This window comes from Herpailurus yagouaroundi, unplaced genomic scaffold (assembly GCF_014898765.1).
Source record: "Herpailurus yagouaroundi ecotype Mexico unplaced genomic scaffold, PumYag 511, whole genome shotgun sequence".
Taxonomy (NCBI): domain Eukaryota; kingdom Metazoa; phylum Chordata; class Mammalia; order Carnivora; family Felidae; genus Herpailurus; species Herpailurus yagouaroundi.
Genome location: NW_024412728.1, coordinates 791,538 through 813,583, shown reverse-complemented (window position 1 = coordinate 813,583; position 22,046 = coordinate 791,538).

The following is a 22,046-nucleotide window of genomic DNA, read 5'->3' as shown; positions in this document are numbered from 1 at the left end:
ATCTCATGTTCATGTTTTGAAAGGCTTAATATTGTTAACATATCAATACTACCCAAGAGATCTACAGATTTAATGCAATTTAATTCAAAACGACAATGGCATTTTTTGCAGAAACATCCCAAAATTCATATGGAATCACAAGGGAACCCAGAGCCAAAACAATCTTGAAATAAGAACAGAGTTGGAGATCATGCATTTCCCGATTTCAAAATATATTACAAATCTTCAGTGATAAAAACACTGTGGTACTGGCACAAGGATAGACATATAGACTAATGGAGTAGAATAGATACCCCCCCCCAAAAAAATCCTCAAATGTTTGGTCAAGTGATTTTTGACAGAGGTGCAAAGACCATTCAATGGGGAAAGGAACTTTTCCAACACATGGTGCTGGAAAAAACTTGATATCCACATACAAAAGATTGAAATTGTACCCTTACATCTAACATCAAACAGAAAAAATAACTCAAAATAGGTCAGAGACTTAAAACTATAAAACTCTTAAAAGAAACCCAGGGCAAAAGCTTCACAACATTGGATTTGGCAATGACATCTTATATTTGACACCAAATGCATAGGCAACAAAAGAAAAAAATAGTTAAATCATACTTCATGATAATTTTGTACATTGAAAGACAGTAGCAACAGAGTAAAAAGGGAACCCACAGAGAGGGGAGAAAATATTTGCAAATAATATATCTGATAACAGATATCCAGAATATATCCAGAATATATAAAGAACTCCTAAAACTCAACAACAACAACAACAACAACAACCACAAGAAAAACAAAAACCCAATTCAAAAACAGTCAAAGTACTTGAAAAGACATTTCTCTGGAAAATATATACAAATAACCAACAAGCACATGAAAAGATGTTCAATGTCACTATTCACTAGGGCAGTGCAAATCAAAACTACAATGAGATCTCACTTCACACCTATTAGGGTGGTTGCTATTAAAAAACACAAAACAAACAAAAAAAGAGTTCTGGCCAGGATGTGGAGAAATTAGAACCCTTGATCACTACTGGTGAGAATGTAAAATGGAACAGCCACTGTGGGAAACAGTGGTATGGTGTTTCCTTGAAAAATTAAAGGTAGAATATGATACAGTAATTCCACTTCTGGGTATATGCCAAAAGAACTAAAACCAGAGTCTCAAAGACAGATATTTGTACACCAATGTTCACAGCAGCATTATTCAGCATTACAGCTAAAACATGGAAGCAATCCTAGTATCCATTGACAGATGAATGGATAGGCAAAATGCAATCTACATACAAAAGGATATTCAGCCTTAGAAAGGAAGGAAATTATGACATGTGCTGTAACATAAATGAACATTGAGCATATTATGCTAAGTGAAATAAGGCAACCCACAAAAGGACAAATATTCTATGATTCCACTTAATATGAGGTACATAAAGTAGTCAAAATCATAGAAAGTAGAATGGTGGTTGCCAGGGGATGGGGGAATGGGGAATTACTGTTTGATGAGTAAAGAGTTTCAGTTTTACATAATAAAATGAGTTATGGAGATCAATGATGGTGATGGTTGCACATTATGAATGTATTTAATACTACTGAATTTTCACTTAAAATGGTAAATTTATGTCATCTGTATCTTACCACATATTTTAAATCAGAAAAAAAAATGTTTTTCAATATTTATTTCTGAGAGAGAAAGAGACAGAGACAGAGCACGAGCAGGGAAGGGGCAGAGAGAGAGAAACACAGAATCTGAAGCAGGCTCCAGGCTCTGAGCTGTCAGCACAGAGCCCAACGTGGAGCTCAAACTCGTGAACTGCAAGATAATGACCCGAGCTGAAGTCATTTAACCGACTGAGCCACCCAGGTGCCCCAGAAAAAATATTTTTTTAAAAAAACTTTAAACAGAGTAATATGACCAAGCAATTCCATTCACAGGTATATATCTGAGAGAAGTAAACACATGCATCCACACAAAAACTTGTGCACAAATATTCACAACAGCATTATTCCTTAATAGACAAATGGTAGAAATAACCCAGTTGTCCATCAAATGAATAAAATAAACAAATCATTGCATGATTCCATTTATGTGAAATATCCAAAATAGTTAAATACATAGAGACAGAAAATAGACTATCGGTTACTTAGGGCTGGGAGATTTGGGGCTAAATGGGAGAGAGAAGTGACTGCTAATGTGTACAGGGGTTTCTTTGGGGCTGATGAAAATGTTCTAAATTGATGGTAGCGATGATTGCAAAACGCAATGAACAGGGGTCCCTGGCTGACTCAGGCAGTAGAGCGTGTGACTTTTGATCTCAGGGTCATGAGTTCAAGCCCCACATTCAGCATAGAGCTTACCTTAAAATAATAAATATTGGGGTGCCTGGATGGCTCAGTTGGTTAAGCATCCAACTCTTGGTTTCAGCACAGGTCATGAACTCACAGTTCATGTGATGGAACACTGCACTGGGCTCTATTCTGTCAGAGAATCTTAGGATTCTCTCTCTCCCTCTCTCTCTGCACCCCCCCCCCATGCTCTCTCTCTGTCTCAAAAATAAACTTTTAAACAAATAAATAAATATTAAAATGTTATGAATGTACTAAAAACCATTTAATTGTATGATTTAGGTGGAAAAATTGTATGGTATGTGAGTTATATATCAATACATATATTATAAAAACACATATCTATAAAGACGATACATTGAAACTAGTTAAGGCAGGGGCGCCTGGGTGGCGCAGTCGGTTAAGCGTCCGACTTCAGCCAGGTCACAATCTCGCGGTCCGTGAGTTCGAGCCCCGCGTCGGGCTCTGGGCTGATGGCTCGGAGCCTGGAGCCTGTTTCCGATTCTGTGTCTCCCTCTCTCTCTGCCCCTCCCCCGTTCATGCTCTGTCTCTCTCTGTCCCAAAAATAAATAAACGTTGAAACTAGTTAAGGCATTTTTAAACATTTGTAACATAGATTAAAACATGTATTGATTAATATTTGTACATACTGCTTGTTTTTTTTTAATTTTTTTAAACGTTTATTTATTTTTGAGACAGAGAGAGACAGAGCATGAACAGGGGAGGGGCAGAGAGAGAGGGAGACACAGAATCTGAAACTGGCTCCAGGCTCTGAGCAGTCAGCACAGAGCCCAACGCGGAGCTCAAACTCACGGACCATGAGATCATTGACCTGAGCCGAAGTCAGACGCTTAACCGACGGAGCCACCCAGGCACCCCACACACTGCTTGTTAAACTTTGTAAATAAATTCTGCTTCCTGAGGGACTGTCTACATTGACTGATACACATATGATCCACATTGTGCTATTATCCCTGGATATGATATACAAACAATTGTAATCCACCTCAATCCCAAAGTCACACAAATATATTCCTTGATGGAGTGAACTCAGGTGCATTATGCGAAGCTTGCAGGACACTTTGGCATATGAGAAGTGGCCAAAATCCTCATGGAAACTACCTTGGGCTCCTGGCTCTTTGCGGGGTATAGTTCTCAAAACAGAAGTTAACAAACAACAACAAAAACTGTAAGAGAATCACTATCTGACCCAATGCAGCCATCGGTTGTCTCCTGAACTAAAGAGAGAGCCTCCATCCTGCCACCTTCCATTGTCCAGAGGTGCTTATTATCTGTCCTTGAGCTCTTTGAAGAAAGATATTTTTCCAGAAGGGAATAGGAAAGACTGAGGAGAATCTTGAGTCAAGAGTCTCTGAGTCCTTTTCCCTGCCCAGTTCAGGGCAGAGATTCTAGAAAATGAAGAAGAAAAGTAAGCTGAGAGTCAAGCTAATATCACTGTCTTCTTTCTTCCTCCTTCTGAGTGTTTTGGGGCAGGACTTGGTCTTGAGACAATGGGCAAGGGTTCCCTATGTGGCAGAGAAGAGGGCTCAGAGAAAAGGTACCAATGTCTGCAACTTTGATCTCAGGGGTCCAGCACTGAGGGTAACCTCTGGGATGCAGAAAATAACTGTGGTGGTGTAGTGTGCCCAAATGTGGAAGGAGGCATCTGGGAATCCCCATTCACACAAGGGTTAGTTTTATGTTTGTTTTTTTCAGAAGTTTCACTTTTCAATTTCACAACCTCTTTCATGCCTGGAGACCCATGACACTTGTCAATATCTGTTTCCACTGGGTATCCTGTTCTAGAGAAGCCAACTAGATGGAGTTTATTTTTACAGAGGAGCAGACAGGTAGCCAGAGTTCCCCGACTCCGAAGTCCTGAGGCACCAGATCACTGTGGTCCAAAATCTCCACCTGTTCCTCTCAGGGATGCTAATTCCGACAGAGACCCAGGAGAGTGAGTGTGGGATCTGGAGTGAAACTGCCTTTGAGGAGGAAGGAAAAGAGGTATATCCCTTTGGATCTCTTCTCCTTCCTGCCCCCTTGCTCACCTGCCTTCTCTGATCCTCATCACCTTCCCTACCACCCCAACACACACACACACACACACACACACACACACACACACACGAGAACTGCCTACCTCAGAGGGTCCCACTTCTTGAGGTACTTCGACACCACCCTATCCCCAGCCCAGATTCGCAAAGCCTGGGTACTTCAAAGGCATGGGTAATGCACACATTTGTATCCCTGGGACACCACTGGCCCCACATAGAAGAGAACTGTGAATGACCCCTGATCTGGCTAACTACTGTCTTGGAAAGGGGATGCTGCGGGGCTGGGGCCAGGGTCTCATACCGTCCTGTGCATGCCCCAACCGAAGCCTTTGCGCAGTTGTGAGCTGCCTCCTACCCCTATGCACATTGCATCTTCCTCAACAGGGACCTGAGCTCTGGAGTAGAGGCTGGACTACTCGAAAGGGAATGCAGCCTAGTCGGTGGTGCGCTTCCAGACCTACCTGAAGGGTACTGCCTGGATCCCCCACATAGATCCCTGGAGAACCAGGAGGGCATGCTTCTTCACCTAGGTACCTGGGGACCACGGAGCAGCCTCCCTGGACCTCCTTTTTGACTGGGACAGTGTCTGTAGCACTGTCCCTAAGAATGGGAACAAGGCAGGGATCAGAGAACCTTTCATACAGTTTAAGGGGTTCTGATGGAGAGGTTGAATTTGTCTGGGTCTCTAGGACAGTTTACCCCCATCCAGGGCCACTGCTTTCTGGATCATTTTGGAATAAGAGGTTTCGGGGAAGGAAGGTAGGGAGAAAGACCTCCAGAAATAATTGAAAGGCAATTTCTCTTTGAAACTGATCTTGGAGACCCAGCTTTGCTTGGATTTCTTTCCCTTAGACTTTGCCCTAAACCACTTTCCAAGGCCTGCTGCTCAGTCTGATTCTACATTTATCTCCGATGGAGCCACAGTTCCTCTTCTGCTGGGCTGAGGCCTCCATCTCTGTGTGGTCTCAGCTTTAGCCTAGAATCTGCTCTAAAATAGCATTTCCTTCTGTGCCTTGCGGAGGCTGGTGTTTGATTTTCTAGTTTCCCTCACCCATTCTGTCCTTTCCCAAAGTGGTTACATATGCATTTCTTTGATGGATAACAGGAAGAAAATCAACAGAAATTGTACAAGTAGATAGTATGTATAACTGTATAGAAGCGGTCATAAACACAACAAATCATCTCAGCTTTTTTAGCTGAAAATAAGTTCTCTAACTTTATTTGCCTTTTTAAGAATTGCTTTAGTTGTTCTGGGTCTTCAATGTTTTAATATAAATTTTAAAATCAGCTAACCAATGTTTACCAAAAGTTATCCTCAAATTTTGTTTTGGGATTTTGTTCAATCTATAGATCAATTTGGGGAGAACTGTCATCTTTACAATGTTGAGTCTTTTTTATATGTTTATTTATTTCTTTTGAGAGGTTGGAAGAGGCAGAGAGAGAGCAAGAGAGAAAATCCCAAGCAGGCTCTGTGCTGTTAGCACAGAGCCAGCCCAAGGGGAGATGGACTCAGAATCCATGACCTGGGAGGAAATCAAGAGTCAAAAGCTTAACCGACTGAGCCACCCAGAACCCCACTTTTTTTTCTTGATTAGTCTACCTAAAGGTTTGTCAAGTCAACAAAGAACAAAGTTTTGCCTTTGTTAATTGTCACTGTTGCTGTCTGTTTTTTATTTAGTTGATTTTTTTTTTTTTTTTTTTTTGTTATTTCCTTCCTTTCATGTTACTGCTTTTAGGGTTTTCTTTTTTTTTTTTTTTTTTTAGTATTTTTTAATGTTTATTTATTTTTGAGAGAGAGAGAGAGAGAACACCCACAGGGAAGGGCCAGGGAGAGGGGGTCACAGAGAATCTGAAGCAGGTTCCGCACTGTTAGTACAAAGCCCTACTTGGGGCTCCAACCTATGAACCATGAGACCATGACCTGAACCGAAGTCAGATACTCAACTGACTGAGCCACCCAGGTGCCCCGAGGTCTTTCTTCTTTTCTAATCTAAACATCCAAAGCTTTACATTTTCCTCAAGTGACTCTTTTAACTGCATTCTACAAATGTTAATAAGTTGTTGAAATTTTTAATTCTAAATATTTTTATATTTCCCTTGTAATTTTGTCTTCAACCTATGAACTATATAGAGGTGTGTTGATTTCCAGACATTTGGGCCTTCCTATATATTCGATTGGTATTAATTTATAATTTAATTACATTATATTCAGAGAATACATTCTGTATGATCTCTATCCTTTTTAATTTATTGAGACTTGTTTTCTAGCACAGTATATTACCTATCTACTGCATGCACTTGAAAAGTTTTATTCTTCAATTGCTGTGAGGTAATGGTCTATAAATGACAATTAGATCAAGGTGGTTGATAGTTTGTTATTGGGTTTTTTTCAGGTTCTCTGTCTTTATTGATATTTTGTTTAGTTGTTTTATCAATTGCTAAAAGATGGGTTATATAAATGGAATTGGAGGAGCAGGGATTTGGGGAATTGAGGGTTTTGTTTGTTTGGGGGGGTGTTTGTTTTTCTTTCTTTTTCTGCCCCCACCCCCAACTCCGCCCCCCATTTCTGACCTCCAGGTAACCACAGCTCCACCAGACAGGGGTCTCAGCAGCTTCAGCCGAGGACAGAGCCCAAGAGGCTTTTTAGCTTCCCCAAAGGAGAGGCCTCCCTTGAGCCCCAGGAAGCTGAGGGCTGATGCTGTTTTTGGAGAGAAGTATACCAAGAAAAAGACACGTTCTCCTGCTGGCCCCTACCGAGGTCAGCATGCCAATAAACCGGTGCCAGGAAATGAGTTAGTGGAGGACGATGGGCCTCCTGGCTCTTGTGCAGCTTGCCCCTCAGGCCTGGTGTCCCCCTCCGCTCTCCGGATAACTGAGCCCCTGCAGACTATCCCCTCCCTGAGGCCGACCACCGGACGCCAAGACAACCGTCTCCAAGGGGGCCGAAGTGCCCACAGTAGGTGACACATTGGAGACTAGTGAAGCTCAGCAGGGGGGCTGGCGTGCTGACCATCCTGCCAGTCCCCCAAAGCCTGTCCTGGAGCAGAAAAGGCCTTCCCGGTGTCGCACCAGGACAGCAGAGCCGTTTAGGGAGCTTATTGAGGCCGTGGATTCTGCCAGTGAAAGGCCCTCCAGGCAGGAGCCAAGGAATGGTGACTTGGGAACCTCAGACCTCCTTGTGAAAAAGCCACAAGTGATTTAGTGACTCGTGGCTTTAGAAGCCAAGAACCGAGCTGAGGAACTGGCTGCCCAGTCCGAGTAGGATGAGAATGAGGGATGGGGGTGGGGTACAGCGAAGCACAAACGGATCAAAGAGAGGCGGGGTTAGGGGCACCAGGCTGGGAACCAGCTGTGTGGGGTACGTTTTATCCTGTTTCATACAACGCAGCGGCGGGACCCAGGGCGCTGGGATGAGACCCACCATGTGTGGGCTCCGCAAGGGGGTCTTGGCCCAGCGCTTGCAAGTCACCGCTCCTTCCCGCCCTGTTCATCTCTCTTATTTCTTCCAACTCTGCCAGCTTCTCCCCCTCCTCCTGCCCCTCAGGCTGCAACCCCTCAACCATCCTTCCCCTCAGAGAATTCAGGGAGTGAAACGAGGGTGGCATCAGGCGTTCCAGTTAGGGTTTTGGAGATATCCTAGGAGCTGCCCTCTCAGGCATTACCATTGACAGCATGCTCTCTGGTTACAGAATACTCTCCTCAGCTATGACAGGCAGGCTGTCTGATCACCCTGTGCCTGGGGAAGGAAAGTGAGGTGCAGGCGGAGAGGCTGGCCAGAACACAGAACCCCTCAGCTAGACTAGAATCCAGGCTTCTCTGTGATGGAGGCCATCTCCCAAGACCCCCAAGAGTCAGAGACCCCAGTCCAGGACATTATATTCTGCATCTTGTTTTCAGAAATAGGGATAGAAATGGCACTAACTTTCCCCTGCACCCTTTGGGCTGGGGAGGAGGTGTGAGAAAGGGGGGAATAGGTCCCCTGAGCCTGGGCACCCTGCGACTGCCAAGACTCAGCTTTCCCAGCCACAGCTAGCCTTGACTCCAGAATCTGCCCCTGAAAAAGAGGAAGAAAATCCCATATGCATGACCTCAGAAGTTTACCACTGCAAACCACATGTCCAACCAAGGACTTATATCTTGAATACATTTTTTAAAAATCTAAAAATTCAACAGTTAAAAAAACAACCAATACAATAGGAAGATGAACAAAAGACATGAACAGACATTTCCTTAAAGAGAACATGCAGATGGCAAATAAAGACATGAAAGGATGATTAACAGCTTTGGCCGCTAGGAAAATGCATATTAAAACCAAAATCAGAATGGATAAAATAAGGAATAGTGATTAACACCAAATGCTGGTGAGGATGCAGAAAAACTGAATTCAATCATTGCTGGTGGGAATGTAAAATAGTATAGCTACTTTGGAAAACAAGTATGGCAGTCTTTTTTGTTTGTTTAATTAATATGCAATTCACTATTTAGACATTTATCCCAGAGAAATGTAATCTTAAATTTACACACACACACACACACACACACACACACACACACACACACACACAAGTGTGCATGAATGTTCATAGAGCAAATGTGTGAGCAAACAAGAAGAGCTCATTGGTACAGCCAGACAGAATCAGCTCCAAGAACTCCCACAGGGACCAGAAGCCACCAAGGTCTGTGGCCTGCACTGGCAGAGAGGGTCTCAGAAACATGGCCTCAAGAGGGAAGATGAGACCAGAATTGAGAAGCAATCCTTTTATCACAGCAGTTGCAAACACAGATGAGGAAGAGATTATTATCACAAGTCAGATGAGTAATTACTAGGGACGCTGAGAAAGGGTATAATAATGTGAGAGGTGCACAGTTGTGGGGTTCTGACCCCATCTGCTTCTTGGCCTGCATGTTGCTTACATGATCATAATCACTAGTTAACCCTACATGTGGTTTCAGTACTTTTCTGCATATATTTTATATCTCATAATATTAAAAGAGAAAAGAACAAGAGATCAAGCCCTTTCAAGAAAAAAAAAGAGGTGTCATACAAAACACAGTGAGACCTAGTACTTGCCTTTGCAAATACAACCAAGTACTAGCTCCATGACCCCACTGAATACCTAAACCTTCCTATCCTCAGTTTCCTCATCTCTATTGAGACCCTGCATCTGCAAAGTTTGAACAGATGAGAGTGGATGGATCTTACTACCACAAAGCAGGGCTAGATCTTGTGATTACACACACACACACACACACACACACACACACACACACACACACACATCCTCTTAACCACACTCCTACCCCACCTTCATTCTCATTCCCCGGTAATGCAGTAATGGAGCTGGGCTCTGGATCCTGAAGGTCTACAAATTTCACCAGAACCATCAGCCTCAGAATCACTTGCTCATTGTGGCAAAGACTCTGAGCCTCATTTCTCTATTGGCTGCTACAAACTCAAGTGCTCTGCAGCACACAGCACCCTGGCCTCATATGCAGGAGTTCTGGGTTCTAACACTGCCTCTAATTCTCTACCAGGCTTTGGTTAAAGCAGTCATCAGTTTCAGACCCTAGTTCACACCTCCAAAAAGTGAAGGACTCAGACTGAGTCATCTCAATGTTCTTGACAAGTATAAGGGTGTACAATCTCTAAATCCCCTATCTGATGACCAAGAATGAATTAGGTCTGTAGTATGCTGCCCATCCCCTTCTAAATAGAGAAGACAGGATCTGAAAAATTGGACATAGTCTTGAAAAGTCCCATGTCAAACTAGTTATAGGATCCTGGAAAATGCAGCAGGGAGCAGGAGGGCTCCTGTTGGAGACAAAGGAGGTTGTGAGGTACCATTAGTACTCTGAGGAAATTATATATCCTCAAGGATTCTATCTACTCATTTCTGTGCCCAGAATTACTTTAACCACCACCACCACCCTCAAAAAACCTACTGTTTTTAATGATAGGAAGCATAAGAGAATGGTGGTAATGCAACTGCTTTCTCAGAAGGAACATTTTGACAACCTAAATCTTTACCTTCACCATTCCTCACCCACTTTATTACATATACAATTCAATAGTTCAATGATTTTAGTAAGATTATGGAGTTGTGCAACTATCACCAAAATTAAGTTTTAGGACATTTCCATTATTCCAAAATTTTCCTTGTTCTAATCTCCACTCCCAGCCCTAGTTCTAGCCATCCACTGATCAGTTATTTTTAGCCCTTTTTAGATGTATCATATAAAAATTTTTTTTAATGTTTATTTATTTTTGAGACAGAGAGAGACAGAGCACGAACAGGGGAGGGTCAGAGAGAGAGGGAGACACAGAATCTGAACAGGCTCCAGGCCCTGATCCATCAGCACAGAGACCAACACAGGGCTCAAACTCACAGACCGCGAGATCACGACCTGAGCCGAAGTCGGACGCCCAACCGACTGAGCCACCCAGGCACCCCTAGGTGTATCATATAAATGAAATTGTACATTACACAATCTTTTGTGTCTGATTACATTAACTTAGCATAATGCCTTTGGTGTTCATCCATGTGATAGCATGTATCAGTTGTTTGTTCCTTGTAATTGCTGAATAGTAAGTACTCCATAGTATAGATTACCAAAGTTTGTTTTTCCCACCATCAGTTGGTAGACATTTATGTTCTTTCCAGTTTGGAGGCTATTATAAATATTGAAGCCATGAACAGTCATTTATATGTCTTTGTGTGAACTTGTGTTTTTCTTCATCTTGGGTAGATTCACAGGAGTGGGATGGCTAAACTCTATTTTAAATTTATGCTTAATGATTTTTAAGAGTGTCAAATTGTCTTCCAAAGTGACTCTACTAATTTACTTTCCCACTAGCGATGTATGAGGGTTCTAGTTTCTCCTTGACAATGCTCTTCTCTTTATACAATGTTTTTTCTTATAATAGCCATGCTATAATTGTATCTCAGTGTGGAATCTCATTTGGTTATAGTTTTCCACCTGATGACTAAATTGTTGAAATACTAATCTTTTCATAAGCATAATAGGCATTCATATATCTTCTTTGGTAAAATGGTGATTCAAATCTTTTGTCCATTTTTTATTTTAATTCCAGTTGGTTAACATACAGTGTAATATTAGTTTCAGTGTACAATATAGTGATTCAACACTTACATACATCACCTGGTGCTCACCACAAGTGTACTTCTTAATCTATCACCTATCCTCTCCTCTGGTAAATATCGGCTTGTTCTCTATAATTAAGAGTCTGTTTATTGACTTGTCTCTGTTTTTTCCTCCTATGCTCATTTTTTTTGTTCTTAAATTTCACCTATGAGTGAAATCATATGCTATCTCTCTTTCTCTGACTGACTTATTTCAGTTAGCATATTTTCTGGCTCCATCCATATTGTTACAAATGCCAAGATTTCATTCTTTTTCATGACTTAATAATATCCCATTATATATACATATATATCCACTAATATGTATGTGTATCTCACATCTTCATTACCCATTCATCAATGGATGGACCTTTGGGCTGCCTCTGTATCTTGGCTATTGTAAATAACACTGCTGTATAATGTTTATGCATAGGGATGCATGTATTCCTTTGAATTAGTGTTTTTGTATTCTTTGGGTGTTCAATTTTTAATCAGCTTATTTATATTATTATTGACTAATAGTTCTTTATATATTCTGGATACTAGTTCCTTACCAGATGTATGGCCTGTAAATAATTTATTCCAGTTAGTGGCTTGTTTTTTTATTTTCCTTACATTTGGACCTTACATTTAGGTCTATGATCCATTTCAAGTTAATTTTTGTGTTTGATGTGTGGTAAGGGTCAAAATTTATACAATGCATGCAGATATCGAAATGTCCAAGCACTATTTGTTGAAGAGACTTACTCTCCTTCAACACCTTGAAAACGAACTAACCATAATTATGAGAATGCATTTCTAGATCCTCAACTCTGTTCCATTGCTTTATATGCGTGTCTTTGTGCCAATATAACACTATCTTGATTACTACGGCTGTATAGTTAATAGTTAATAGAATTCTGCTACCAATTTCCAATTGTGGGGGTCCCCATGCAGTCATCAAACAATGCTTCAGACACTAGCTAGGTGTCCTTCAATGTGACTCAATTCTGACTATCTATCCAGAGTTAGCATCAGATTCCACGGGTTAAAGATTCTGTCCTACAAGACTGCCCCCCTCCAACCCACTAATTCAAATGCCAGTTGAAAGCCCAGGTTGTTACCTGTGCTTCTGACCAACTGGCTATAAATCAGAGGTTCCAAGGACTCACTCCTCTGGTTCAATTAATTTGCATACAGAAGCTCACAGAACTCAGAGAAACACTTTGTTTACTAGATTACTAGTTTCGGGGCACCTGGGTGGCTCAGTCGATTAAGCATCCAACTTCAGCTCAGGTCTTGATCTCCCAGTCTGTGAGTTCAAGCCCTGCGTAGGGCTCTGTGCTGACAGCTCAGAGCCTGGAACCTGCTTCGGATTCTGTGTCTCCCTCTCTCTCTACCTCTCCCCTGCCTGCACTCTGTCTCTCTTTCTCAAAAATAAATAAACATTAAAAAAATACATTTTAGATTACTAGTTTCTTATAAAAGGATATACCTTAGGAATAGCACAGGAAAGGGCACAGAGTTTCCAAGCCCTTTCTACATGTGCCACTCTCTTAATACTTCCCTATGTTTACCAACTCAAACCTCTCCAAACATGTCCTTTTGGGTTTTTATGGAGGCTTTATTACATAGGTGTGATTGATTACATTATTGCCATTGCCGAATGGATTCAATCTCTAGCCCGTTTTCCCTCCCTGGAGGTCAGGGGTTGAACTAAAAGTTCCAATCTTCTAATCACTTGCTTGGCTCTATTGGCAAATAGCCCCCTTCCTTAGGTGCTTTCCAAAAGTCATGTCATTCACATAACAAAAGACACTTTTATCATTCTTAACACTAAGGAAATTCCAAGGGTTTGGGGGGCTTCGTGGAACCAGGAACCATGGAGAAAGACCAAATATATATGAGATATATGAATCATAAGATCACAATAGTAAATTTTGAACCTGGGTGGTATGAGTCCTCCTACTTCATTCTCCTTTTTCAAAATTGTTTTGTTATGCTAAATCATTTGTATTCCTGTACAAATTTTAGCATCTGTGAGTCAATTTTTATAAAAAACAGTTGCTGGGATTTTGATAGGGATTTTATTCAATTTAGAGAGAATTGTCATTTCGACAATACTGAGTCTTCCAGTCAAGAACATTAAATGTCTCTCCATGTATTTAGACCACTCATTTCTCCCAGCAATGTTTCAGTTTTCAGCAGACAAGCCTTGCGCTTATTTACTTAAATTTATTCCTAAGTATTTGATGCTTTTATGAATTGAATTGTTTTCTTAACTCCATTTTCAGTTGTGCCTCTTTAATGGCCTACCTGCCAGCACTGGAGACTAATGCTCAGCCTACAATATGGCAATATTCTTCAAAAACACCAACCAGGGGCGCCTGGGTGGCGCAGTCGGTTAAGCGTCCGACTTCAGCCAGGTCACCGTCTCGCGGTCCGTGAGTTCGAGCCCCGCATCGGGCTCTGGGCTGATGGCTCAGAGCCTGGAGCCTGTTTCCGATTCTGTGTCTCCCTCTCTCTCTGCCCCTCCCCCGTTCATGCTCTGTCTCTCTCTGTCCCAAAAATAAATAAACGTTGGAAAAAAAAATTTTTTTAAAAAAATACCAACCAGCTACTTGATGGCAAGTTGACTACATTGGATTTCCTCCACCTTCAAGAGCCAGTCGTTCATTTCTTACAAATAGACACTGATTCTGGGTAAGAATTTGCATTTTCTGTTCTTAGAACCTTGGCCAAATACCACCATCAAGGGAATTACAGAGTGTCTGGCCCATACAACATGGCTCTGTCCAGGAGACCCACTTCACAACAAATAAGAAGTGAAAAGTGGGGCGATGACCATGGTATCCACTGACAATATCACACATTGCACCAATCTGAAGCTGCTGGCAGAGCACTGGGATAATCTGCTGATAGTGCTGCTGAAGCATCAGCTCAGAAGTAATACTTTTCAAGATAAGGTGTCAATGTTCATAATGTAGTGTATTTATTGAATCAGATACCTTTATCTGGTGTTATGTCCCCAGTGAGAACAGTACACAGGACATTGGTCCAAGAATGAAGGGATGGGAGGAGTGGGCTCATTTTCTATTACAGCCAATAATCCATTGGGGGAATTTGTGCTTCTTGCTTCTTTTAGTCCTGGCTATGCTGGGTTAGAAGTCATGGAACCCTCTTGCCAAGTGATACAGTAAGGATCATACTGACCTAAAACTGTGGCTGCTATGTAGACACTCTGGTCTCCTTGGATCCAAACACCAATAGAAGAAAAAAGGAGATTCAGTACTGGTAGGAGTAACTCTAACAGGAAGAGGAAGTGGGCCTCCATTATGAAGGCAGGTAGGAGTCTGTGTAGAACTCAGATGATCCATGTGGTGTCTCTTGGTACTCCATGCCCAATTATGACTATGAAAGCATATGTGCAGCAACCCCAGCTGAGAAAAATATGATTACCAGGGCCTCAGATCCCTTGGGGATAAGGGATTGGATAACACCACCAGGTAAACCATCAAGACCCACCAAATTCAGGTTGCCTAGGTGGCTCAGTTGGTTAAGAATCCGACTCTTGGTTTTGGCTTGGGTCATGATTTCGTGGTTTGTGAGTCCAAGTCCTGCATTGGGCTCTATGCTGACAGTGCAGTGCTTGCTTAGGAGTCTCTCTCTCTCTCTCCTTCTCTCTCTGTCCCTCCCTCTCTCCTCTCTCTCTCTCTCAAAATAAATAAACTTAAAAAAAAAAAACCTGCCAAATTCAAGAAGATTTTCAGCTTCCCCAGATTAACAACAGGCAAGACAGTACCAGACCATGTAGTGCTCAGAAAAGCCTAGGGCAAAGGATGCCTTTGGAGAGAATTATATAATGAAAAAGTCAAGTTAGATGTTTTTCCATCCCCTAACAAGTCCAGTTTGTCAATTAACTGGTCCCAGAGAGGATGGTGTTTGAACTGAAACTGGTCACCTAGGTTCTTATCCAGTACCTCTCCTTTAAAACTGGATCTCTCCAGGGGCACCTGGGTTGCTCAGTCATTTGAGGGGACAACTCTTTATTTCAGCCCAGGTCATGATCCCAGGGTCTTGGTATAGAGCCCTGCATCAGGCTTTCAAGCCTGCTTAAGATTCTCTCTCTCTCTCTCTCTCTCCCTTTGCCCCTCTCCCCACTCATGCGAGTGTGTGCTTGCTCGCTCTCTCTCTGTCTCTCTAAAATAAAAAATAAAACTGGAACTCTCCTAATCTTAAAAACCAGAGAACCCCCAGCAGGGGATCCTACCTCCCATGCCTTGAATTCAGCACCCATATCCTGCCACTCTGCTTGATCAAACACTGCTTGGGAACTGATAACACCTAGAACGGATTATAGCTTAGAATGCAGGAAGAGCATGGTCGGGGGAAGGTGAGTAAGTGCAGAGGGAGGTGAGTGAGTACAGGGAGTTAGTTGGGGCACTGGGGCTATTTGGTTGTCCTGCAGGCTGTCCTGCAGGTTCCCATCAGGCAAGTTCTGGCGCTGAAAGGGTGTGTGGAGAGTGCAGAACAAGAGAGGGAGTTGGGGGACAGGAGGAAGCTCCAGACTACAGAATGACAAGGAAATGAATGCTATGGTCACTCAAGGCTTTGTTGGTCATGACAGGAGTCCCAAAAGTGGCTACCTTGAAGAGTATGATGGGAAGAATAACATGATGGGAAGAAGAGCACCAGGGAAAGAGTTGGGGATGGGGGGTGAGGAGATAGCAAAGAAGTAAAGAAAGAGCTTGGGGATGGTGATGGTGCCAGTCTAAAAATCAGGAGCTCAGTTCCATTTTTGTAGGTTTCTAACCAAGTTGGTATGGATCTCCTGGTAGATAGAGAAGTGAGAACTGTAAAAGCAGCCAAATGTGGGTTTCCAGAGATATTCCCAGGTCCCACCCCTCTATCACACTTACTGTGACTCATTCTGCAGGCTCTTCCCCCATCAAACTATCCTTCCTCCTCATTTCCCCTTCCGACCTCTTATGCTTTTCCCCCATCCTTCTGTTCTCCTGGCTGTGATTCCCATTTGCTCTGCCTCTCCTCTCTTTCTTCCTCCGTGAAAGTTCAGGAAGGAACATAAATGCAGGCTGTCATTTGCTTTTTGTTTTTTAAAATATGTTTGTTTGTTTGGTTTTTTTTTAAGTAATCTCTACACCCAACACAGGGCTCAAACTTACAACCACAAGAACAAGAGTTACATGCTCTAGTGACTGAGCCAGCCAGATGCCCCTTTTTAAATTTTATTTTATTATTATCAAAGCATTTTCCCCCACATCTGATCCTCAGCTATGTGAGGAAGGCCTTCCAATCAGTACATTGCCCAGGGAAGGAAACTAAGACCCAGAGCCTAATGATGCTTGTACAAGGTCACCTAGTCCTTCAGCTTAATCTTCCCAAACAGGGACTTATAAGGGACCTAAGAGTCAGAGAAGACCTCAGGCCCTGGTATTATTGTGCTGCCTGCTTGGGTAATCGGGATAGGGATGATTCAGATTCCTCATCAGGAGAAGGGCCATCTGTGCACCTTGATGGGGATCTTCCTGTGACCCTAGATGTCCCTGCTGGGGATGACCATGACTCCCAAACCCACTCCCATAAAATAGAAGGAAAATAAGACATTAAGGAAACTAAGATTTTCTTCCTGTGAACCTTTTTTGGGAAGTATAGGGATGTACTCCAGGAAAAGGAGTGTGTATACCAAAAAAGATGTGGAATCTTGGAAACCAGAGCATCAACCCACAAGAGGGAAAAGGGAGTCACCAAGAAAATTCAGGAGGAAGAAGAGTCTACGGGACAGCTGGGAGAGGTCTAGAAGGGCTAGGGTGTCCTAGGTGCTGGGAAGGCAGAAGGGAGCCTTCACCAACAAAATGACCTAGACAACAACCATAATGAATCTGAAGGGACTGAGAAGGATTCACATTTATAAAATTAAAAGATCATGAAAAGTAAGAAAATGAAAACATCAGGCAATTATTAAATCCCTGAGAAACATTAGTGTGTATGAAAAAGACAATTAAGGGAGCTTAATGTGTGACTGAGACGTCAGTAACATTCTTATAAGTAAATAATTGTAACTCTGACTCCCAGTCCAGTCCAAACTACCATATACCTGCACCAGGAAGGTAAAATTGCATGGGAGGATGTGTTCTTGGGGAGTGGGGCACCAGCATTCAGGCCAAGCAAGGTCACTGAGGCTGCCTTAATGAAGAGAGAGGTAAGAGGAGTTACAAACCCTTTGACCTGAGCAGGTTGGCATACTCTAGTCTCCCTCATGGCTCCTTTCATGGGATTAATATGACAAACTGCCTCTAAATTCATTCACTTGGGTAGAATTCTTCTCCCAACTTCCTAACAGCCCTCGCCACCACCATTTCATGAAGATGATGTTCTGCACATTATTCATGGATTGTTTTTGCCAGCTGATGAGAGAGGATAGAAGGGGAGTTTACCCACCACAGCCAGAGGGAAGCAGCTCCAAACACTCCTGTGGTCACCAGAGCCCACCACAACCCAGAACTTGAAGTGACCAGTGAGATTCTCAGCTCTGAGGGGGAAATCTCCTGTGGGCAGGAAGGAAAAATCAGAATTGGGAAGCTATTCCTTACTTCACAGAGAGTGCAAACACAATGGAAAAGCATACAGCAAAGCAAAGAAACTATTACCACAGAAGAGGGAACCATGCTTAGTTGGGATGGGGGTGAGAGGAGAAAAGATGATTATGATGGAGAAGGGGCACTCAGGACTTCCTGGGCACTGGCTGGGGTTATAACTCCTGACTAGGAAGTGGGTTCTTGAGGATTCAATATAATTACTAAAAGAAGACTACATGCATGTTCATATATTCATATATTTTTTAAAAACAAGCTTTGGTATGGTATAATCAACACTCAGCTCTGAGTCCTGCATTTCCAAATCCTATTCAGCTACTGGCCCTGCACCCCTCAGTTTCTACTCCTGTAATGAGACTCGAGGACAAAAAGTAGAAGACAACTCCCCTGAGCTGAAGCCCAGTCACCTGTACTCACAGATGAGAAACCCAGTCTAGCCTGATAGGGCCTAAATATGCAAAATAAATAAATAAATAAATAAATAAATAAATAAATAAATAGTTTCCACCCCAGGTCAGATTTTCCCTCCTTGAGATCCCCAAGTGCTGAAGGCTGAACCCTATCACATTTTGACCATGAGCCTCCTCCTAAACCCTGGGACCCATTTTCCCCCTCCTTACTCCAGTCTCCCAGATCCACAGTTCTGGATTCAGGTTCATCATGGGCACTGCTCCCTCTTATATGGCGGAATTTTCAGTCCAGTCTCTCCTGACAATTCAGTCTGGCCTCCTCTGGAGAGTGCCCACCATGCCCTTTGCTGAGTAGTTTGGACTAAGGGAGATCAGGCTGTGCAGTCGAAAGGACCTGTGTTAGGAATGGGTGTGGTCTTCTAACCCCATACAAGCTTACCCAGCTGATAAACAAGAGAGACCTGTGGTTTAGCAAGGTGACAGGCCAAACCTCAGCCCTCTGCAAAAGGAGCCAAAACCTGAAATATTTTAAGGCTGCCTGCTTGGTTTCAAGGGTTAGCAGAAGGGGAAAGGCAGGGAGGTTTATCCCAGAGGGCTTCTGGAGAGTGACCCTGGGCTCTGTGAACAGGACCCCTGCTCCTTCTCTCCCTGGCGGAGTGAGGTGGCTGGTGAATAACCCTTCCTTGGGCCTTGGGATATTCAATTCTGGTTCCAAATTTGGACCACTGGGGAAGCCCTGAAACTCAGACAAGCCAGGTTGACAATGAAGGCAAGTCCAAATTGAGAGGACTGGCTGGGTTCACCGGGTGAGCAAGGTAGTGGTAGCTTCTGTTAACATTGTTTAGCATTTTTACTTTTTATCAAACAGCTTTTGAGTACACTCTGTACCCAACTTTTACATCATTAGCTATACCAACTACTTTCTGTCTTTTCTTTTTTTCTTTCTTTTCTTTCTCTCTCTTTCTTTCTTTTTCTTTCTTTCTTTTCTTTCTCTTTCTTTCTTTCTTTCTTTCTTTCTTTCCTTCTTTATTTCTTTCAAAAAGAGAACACATGTACACAAGCAGGGAAGAGAGGCAGAAGGGGAGAGAGAGAGAATCTTAAACAGACTCCACACTCAGCGCAGAACCTGATATGGGGCTTGATCCCATGACTCTGGGATCATGACCTGAGCCCAAAATCAAGAATCAGACACTCGACCAACTGAGCCACCCAGGCGCCCCACCCCACTATTCTTTTTAGATACCCAAATTGCCTTTCATTTAAAAACACAAATTATTTGTCATGTTTGGTACTACTTCCTGCACAATATCAAAAGATCTTCCCTTGGAATACAAAGACTCAACATCATAAATATATCGATTTGCCCAAGTTAATTGATAAATTTCATATATTCCCATTGTTTTCTTCTGGAGTTATTTAGTCTTATTTTAAAGCTCACATAGAAAAGTTAACAACCAAGAATGTCTGAAAAGGAAGAACATTTGAGGGCAGGGCAATCTGATTAGATATTTAAGTAATATGAATCCTCCATAATTAAAGCAGTATGGTATTAGCAAGTGAATAGAGAAAGAGATTACTGGGGAAGAATACTATGTTAAGAAATAGGATCAAGTAAATATAAAAATTTAGTGTGCAATAAAGTGGCATCTCAAATGCCTGGGGGAAAGATAGGCTTTTTAATTAATAGTATTGAACAACTAAATAGCCTCTGGGAAAATATAAAATTAGAGCCATACTTGATTTCACATACTAAAATAAACCCCAATAGATCAGAAATTTAAATATAAATAATGACACCATACAAGTGCTGAAAGAATACATTGATTAATTCCTTTATAACCTGTGGGTTGGGAAGGCCTTTCTAAGTATGATTCAAAATACAGAATAAAAGAAAATAGTAATAAATCTGACTATATAAAATTAAAAATATATGTGTTTTTGCAAAATAAGAAACAAAATTGAAGGATAAATTATAAAGATGTATAACATATCACAAGTAATTTATAGCTTATCTCCCTGCTACAGTTCTTAAAAATACAGAACACAAACACACATACCAAAACAAGAAAACTGAGCAAAAGACATCAGTGGAGAGTTCATAGGAAAGGAAAAGCAGGGGAGCCTGAGTGGCTCAATGAGATTGAGCCTCGCATTGGGTTCTATGCTGAGTGTGGAGCCTGCTTGGGATTTTCTCTCTCTGTCTCTCTCTCTCTCAAAGTAAACATTAAAAAAAGAAAAAGGAAAGGCATATGGCCTTAATACATATGAAAAGATGCTCAATTGGATTCATAATAAAAAATAAATAAATAAAACTACACCAAGATACAATTTCCCATTGATCTGAGTGACAAAAGTGCCAAAGTTTTTCAAAACAACCTATTAATGACTGTGGAGAAACAGGCCCACTATAACATTGCTGATGGGAGGGCAAAATGTTTACTAGAATCCTTGTGGAATAAAATTTAGCACCATCTAACAAAATTACATCTATAATTACCCTTAGACTCAGAAATCCCATTTCTAGTAATCTACTTACAATACATATTTCTACAAATGTGAACATGGATGAGAGTATTCATTTTGGCATTGTTTGTCATAGCAAAACACTAGAAACAACACAATGTCCATCTGTAGGAAACTGAATAAACCATGGTACTTCCAGACAACAATGCTATGCAGCTGTACATAAAGAATGAAAATAACCTATACATACTAATATGGATCAACCATCAGGATATATAGTTAAATAACAAAAGCAAAGTGCAAAGATGTCTATATAATGCTACTCTTTGTATAAGAAGGGAGACTAAATAAGAATCTTATACATATGTGTTTATTTTTGTAAAAAGAAATTGTGAAATAAAACAGAAACCAATAAAAATGGTTACTTAGAGGGGGAAGGAAGAAATGAAAGAGAGGATAGGATAAATATACTTGTCTGACTACATCTGTTTTTAATTGTGTTTTTACTTTTAAACACTTTAAGCATTTTACATAATAAAAATGAAATTAATTTTGAAAGAAAAAATAAAAGTCTAAAACTGAAAACTAAAGGAAATAAACCTATTTATTTAGCAAATTTTAAGGTAGCCATTAGAGAAAATAATTATCTCAGGTGACTTCTGAATGCAGTACTCTGTATATTCTTTACAGTAAATACTCTAAGGAGTAAAAAAACAGCAAATAAATATTAAATTTCATTTAGCGATTTTATTGTTAGTAGTACTATGATTGTTGCAGTTCTGAAGCTATTTTATGTATATCTTAAGATAAAGCAAATAGGTAAATATGTCCAGGTTATTAAGAGCCAAGATTTTCAATTACCTTGGGGGCACCTGGCTGGCTCAGTTGATAGAGCACAGACTCTTAATCTCAGGGTCATGAATTCAAACTCCATGTTGGGCATGGAGGCTACTAAAAAGAAAAAGAAAAGAAAAGAAACCTACAAGATTTTCAATTACCCTGATAAAAGATGTAAAGTATAAAATCAAAGAAAGGGGGCGCC